This window comes from Salvelinus sp. IW2-2015, unplaced genomic scaffold (assembly GCF_002910315.2).
Source record: "Salvelinus sp. IW2-2015 unplaced genomic scaffold, ASM291031v2 Un_scaffold3302, whole genome shotgun sequence".
Lineage (NCBI taxonomy): Eukaryota > Metazoa > Chordata > Actinopteri > Salmoniformes > Salmonidae > Salvelinus > Salvelinus sp. IW2-2015.
The window spans coordinates 3,930-9,160 of NW_019944586.1; the positions used below are offsets into that span (position 1 = coordinate 3,930).

Consider the following 5,231-nt stretch of genomic DNA (forward strand, 5'->3'; position numbering starts at 1 on the left):
CAAGCATCCAGCCTGGGATCCAAGCATCCAGCCTGGGATTCAAGCATCCAGCCTGGGTTCCAAGCATCCAGCCTGGCATCCAAGCATCCAGCCTGGGATCCAAAGTGACATGGTGAAACTGAGCATATCAGTCTCGATTCCAAGGCCCCATATTCACAAAGCATCTCAGAAGTAGAAGTACTGATCTGAGACCAATAAGAGGAGATGACCTGATCTGGGACACTGTGTATATGAGCCCTGGCTATCCTGTCATAGGGCCAAACACAGACAGTCAGACAGAGCATTCCCCCTCAGAAGCAGTCAGTCAGATCTCTTTAGAATGACCTATAGATAGCCTAAATAGACCCCTGCCACACTGCCTGTCTAGGGATTGATACAAGGTCAGAGGGCACCATCAGTTTATTGACACAATAAGAGGTGACAGTTTATTAGATGGTTCTGTGTTACAGATGCGCGGCTCTCTGTCTATCCTGGAGCAGTAGGGGGAGGGGAGAGAGGGAGAGGGAGAGAGAGAGAGAGAGACAGAGACAGAGACAGAGACAGAGACAGAGACAGAGGCAGAGAGAGAGACAGAGAGAGAGAGAGAGAGACAGACAGACAGACAGACAGACAGACAGACAGACAGACAGACAGACAGACAGACAGAAAGAGAGAGAGACAGAGAGAGACAGGAAGAGAGACAGGGAGAGACAGAGAGAGAGACAGATCTATCTGGTGATGTATGTCCTCCTCCCTGACCTAACCTCAGCTTCCCTAAATTGATCTGTCATTCTGACCAGCATGGTAACAACCTAGACCTCTGACTGCAACGGTGTGACCGACTACACAACTCTGGACTGGAGGGAGAGGGACCACTATACTGCCTGTCTACAGATGTAGGATTTTAATTTAATCACCCTGTTGCAGGACAATTGTAGTGTATTTAAAGTTTTAAAAAGGCTTCTGAAGTTTCAGACTTGATTTTCCCGCACAAAAAATGCATCAACCCCTACAAGATTGTCCATTAATTATAATCCACATAATAATTAACATTTCCTGTTGCTGCAGCAAACTGGCTCAAATTAAGATCCTACATCTGTATTCAGTCAATGACCCACTGGCTACCTACCTACTAATCTCAGAACCTGCCCTGGCTAGCTACTACATCTGGCTGTGGAGGCAGTGGTTTCATTTTGACAGACATGAGAGACTACCTACACCGATGTATGTTTCTCCCTGTCTCTCCTACCTGCTGCTCCAGTGTCCTAGGGCCTCCCTGTCTGTCTGTCCTACCTGCTGCTCCAGTGTCCTAGGGCCTCCTGTCTCTCCTACCTGCTGCTCCAGTGTCCTAGGGCCTTCCTGTCTCTCCTACCTGCTGCTCCAGTGTCCTAGGCCTCCCTGTCTCTCCTACCTGCTGCTTCCAGTGTCCTAGGGCCTTCCTGTCTCTCCTACCTGCTGCTCCAGTGTCCTAGGGCCTCCCTGTCTCTCTACCTGCTGCTCCAGTGTCCTAGGGCCTCCTGTCTCTCCTACCTGCTGCTCCAGTGTCCTAAGGGCCTTCCTGTCTCTCCTACCTGCTGCTCAGTGTCCTAGGGCCTCCTGTCCTCTCTACCTGCTGCTCCAGTGTCCTAGGGCCTTCCTGTCTCTCCTACCTGCTGCTCCAGTGTCCTAGGGCCTCCCTGTCTCTCCTACCTGCTGCCTCCAGTGTCCTAGGGCCTCCCTGTCTCTCCTACCTGCTGCTCCAGTGTCCTAGGGCCTCCCTGTCTCTCCTACCTGCTGCTCCAGTGTCCTAGGCCTCCCTGTCTCTCCTACCTGCTGCTCCAGTGTCCTAGGGTCCAGGAATGTGGCCAGGTCCATAGACATGTCCGGTGATGTGGCGTTGAAGACAGCCTGTCCAACACGGAGACAGAGGGTGTGCAGGGCATCAGGACACATGGAGGTTTGAGGCACTGAGGATCCCGCCGTCTCAACTCACTGACAGAAGAAGAAGAGGAAGAAGAGGAAGAGGAAGAAGCTGTCCAATGTAAATAAACGTGTCTTGTGCTTTATTTCTAACCCTGAGAAACACACACACTCAGACATAGGCTGGAGAGGTTGGGGCAGAGGATTCCAGCTCACTTCCTGTCAGAAGTCCGGTTGCTGGACCAACTCTCTAAACCTCTAGGCTACCTACCTGGGCCGTGGAGCTGGTCTCCACAGGACAGCACGGTGACCTCTAACCTCTAGGCTACCTACCTGGGGCCGTGGAGCTGGTCTCCACAGGACAGCACGGTGACCTCTAACCTCTAGGCTACCTACCTGGGGCCGTGGAGCTGGTCTCCACAGGACAGCACGGTGACCTCTAACTCTAGGCTACTACCTGGGGCCGTGGAGCTGGTCTCCACAGGACAGCACGGTGACCTCTAACCTCTAGGCTACCTACCTGGGGCGTGGAGCTGGTCTCCACAGGACAGCACGGTGACCTCTAACCTCTAGGCTACCTACCTGGGGCCGTGGAGCTGGTCCTCCACAGGACAGCACGGTGACCTCTAAACCTCTAGGCTACCTCCTGGGGCCGTGGAGCTGGTCTCCACAGGACAGCACGGTGACCCTCTAACCTCTAGCTACCTACCTGGGGCCGTGGAGCTGGTCTCCACAGGACAGCACGGTGACCTCTAAACCTCTAGGCTACCTACCTGGGGCCGTGGAGCTGGTCTCCACAGGACAGCACGGTGACCTCTAAACTCTAGGCTACCTACCTGGGGCCGTGGAGCTGGTCTCCACAGGACAGCAGGTACTCTAACCTAGGCTACTACTGGGGTGGACTGGTCCTCCACGACAGCAGGTGACCTCAACCTCTAGGCTACCTACCTGGGGCCGTGAGCTGGTCTCCACAGGACAGCACGGTGACCTCTAACCTCTAGGCTACCTACCTGGGCCGTGGAGCTGGTCTCCACAGGACAGCACGGTGACCTCTAACCTCTAGGCTACCTACCTGGGGCCGTGGAGCTGGTCTCCACAGGACAGCACGGTGACCTCTAACCTCTAGGCTACCTACCTGGGGCCGTGGAGCTGGTCTCCACAGGACAGCACGGTGACCTCTAACCTCTAGGCTACCTACCTGGGGGCCGTGGAGCTGGTCTCCACAGGACAGCACGGTGATCTCTAACCTCTAGGCTACTACCTGGGGCCGTGGGCTGGTCTCCACAGGACAGTACGGTGACCTCTAACCTCTAGGCTACTCCTGGGGACGTGGAGCTGGTCTCCACAGGACGGCACGGTGACCTCTAACCTCTAGGCTACCTACCTGGGGCCGTGGAGCTGGTCTCCACAGGACGGCAACGGTGACCTCTAACCTCTAGGCTACCTACCTGGGGGTCGTGGAGCTGGTCTCCACAGAACAGCACGGTGACCTCTAACCTCTAGGCTACCTACTGGGGCCGTGGAGCTGGTTCCACAGGACAGCGCGGTGAACCTCTAACCTCTAGGCTACCTACCTGGGCCGTGGAGCTGGTCTCCACAGGACAGCACGGTGACCTCCCCGTCTGGCTGTAGGAGCAGGTCTAACTGTTAGACAGGTAACACTGTCTGAGGGAGGGTATCCCTCCACTACCACACCTGGAGGAGGGGGGGATGGGGGAGGAGGAAAGAATGAGGGGGTGAGAGGTGGCAGGGATGGGAGGAAGAGGGGATGGGAGGAAGAGGAGGGGATGGGGAGGAAGAGGGGATGGGAGGAAGAGGCGGGATGGGGAGGAAGAGGGGGGATGGGGAGGAGAGGGGATGGGGATGAAGAGGGGGGGATGGGGAGGAAGAGGGGGGATGGGAGGAAGAGGAGGGGATGGGGAGAAGAGGAGGGGATGGGGAGGAAGAGGAGGGGGTGGGGAGGAAGAGAGGGAATGGGGAGGAAGAGGAGGGGATGGGGAGAAGAGGAGGGGATGGGCAGGAAGGAGGAGGGGATGGGAGGAAGAGGAGGGGGAGGAAAGGCAGAGGGATGGGGAGGAAGAGGAGGGGATGGAGAGGAAGAGGAGGGGAGGAAGAGGCAGAGGATGGGGAGGAAGAGGAGGAGGGATTGGGAGGAAGAGGCGGGGATGGGGAGGAAGAGGGGGAATGGGGAGGAAGAGATGGATTGGGAGGAAGAGGCGGGGATGGGGAGGAAGAGGAGGGGATTGGAGGAAGATGAGGAGGGATTGGGAGAAGGAAGAGGCGGGGATGGGAGGAAGAGGAGGAAGAGGCGGAGACAGTAAAGTATAAATAGTATAATGAGAAGTTGAGGATGAGTGAAAACAGAGAAACGATAAAATATATTTAAACACACTGACACCTGATCTCTTTTCTTCCCCAGACTGACATCCAGGGTCACAAACGGCACCCTATTCCCTTTGCAGTGCACTAGTTTAGACCAGAGCTCTGGTCAAAAGGAGTGCACTATAGAGGGGATAGTGCGCTGTTGGAACACAACCCTGACAGAGATGCTGCCAGGAGCAGCTGTTCATCATCATTCAAGGGGACCATCAGAATAATAGATTCATTCTGTCCATTCACATATTCAGATTGGCACATTTGGGCAATATAAAAAGGTCTAAGGAATAAGAATGACTGTATTCAAATCAGAACCTTTCGTTGGCCTTCGCTGTGCGACATATAGTGGCGCTTTGTATTATATATATATGTGTGTGTGGTGTGTGTGTGTGTGTGTGTGTGTGTGTGTGTGTGTGTGTGTGTGTGTGTGTGTGTGTGTGGTGTGTGTGTGTGTGTGTGTGTGTGTGTGTGTGTGTGTGTGTGTGTGAGAGTGTTGTGCCTGTGTGTGTAAATGCGGTGTATGCATTGCGTGTTCGTCCCTGCGTGTGTGTGTGTCCATCCGTCCCTGTGTGGTGTGTGTGTGTGTGTTTTATGTGTGTGTGTGTTGTGTGTGACCTTGTCTAAGGAAGGTGTCCAGGAAACAGGCCAGGTGGGGTAACAGGAGGTTTTTAACAGGCTGGGCATAGCGGGACAACCACTCTGGAATCTCTCCAGGTACTTAATAAGAACAGGTTCCTGGAGGAGGAGAGAGGAGAGAGGAGAGAGTTAATTTTTATTGTTTATTTTCACTTTTGTATATTATCTACCTCACTTGCTTTGGCAATGTTAACACATGTTTCCATGCCAATAAAGCCCCTTGAATTTAATTGAATTGAGAGAGAGAGAGAGAGAGAGAGAGAGAGAGAGAGAGAGAGAGACATAGAGGAGAGAGAGATACAGAGAGAGAGAGACAGAGAGAGTGAGAGAGATACAGAGAG

At 54.1% G+C, this 5,231-nt stretch overlaps 1 long non-coding RNA gene across 1 annotated transcript; it reads right to left on the bottom strand.

The window, feature by feature from the left end:
- Nucleotides 1–2,330: 2,330 nt before the first annotated feature.
- Nucleotides 2,331–4,986, bottom strand: LOC139025804 (uncharacterized). The gene is made up of 3 exons (XR_011477442.1): nucleotides 4,870–4,986; nucleotides 3,493–3,573; nucleotides 2,331–2,376 (listed from the first exon to the last, which is right to left on the bottom strand). It is a non-coding gene; the product is annotated as an uncharacterized lncRNA (long non-coding RNA).
- Between the last annotated feature and the right edge of the window lie 245 nt (nucleotides 4,987–5,231).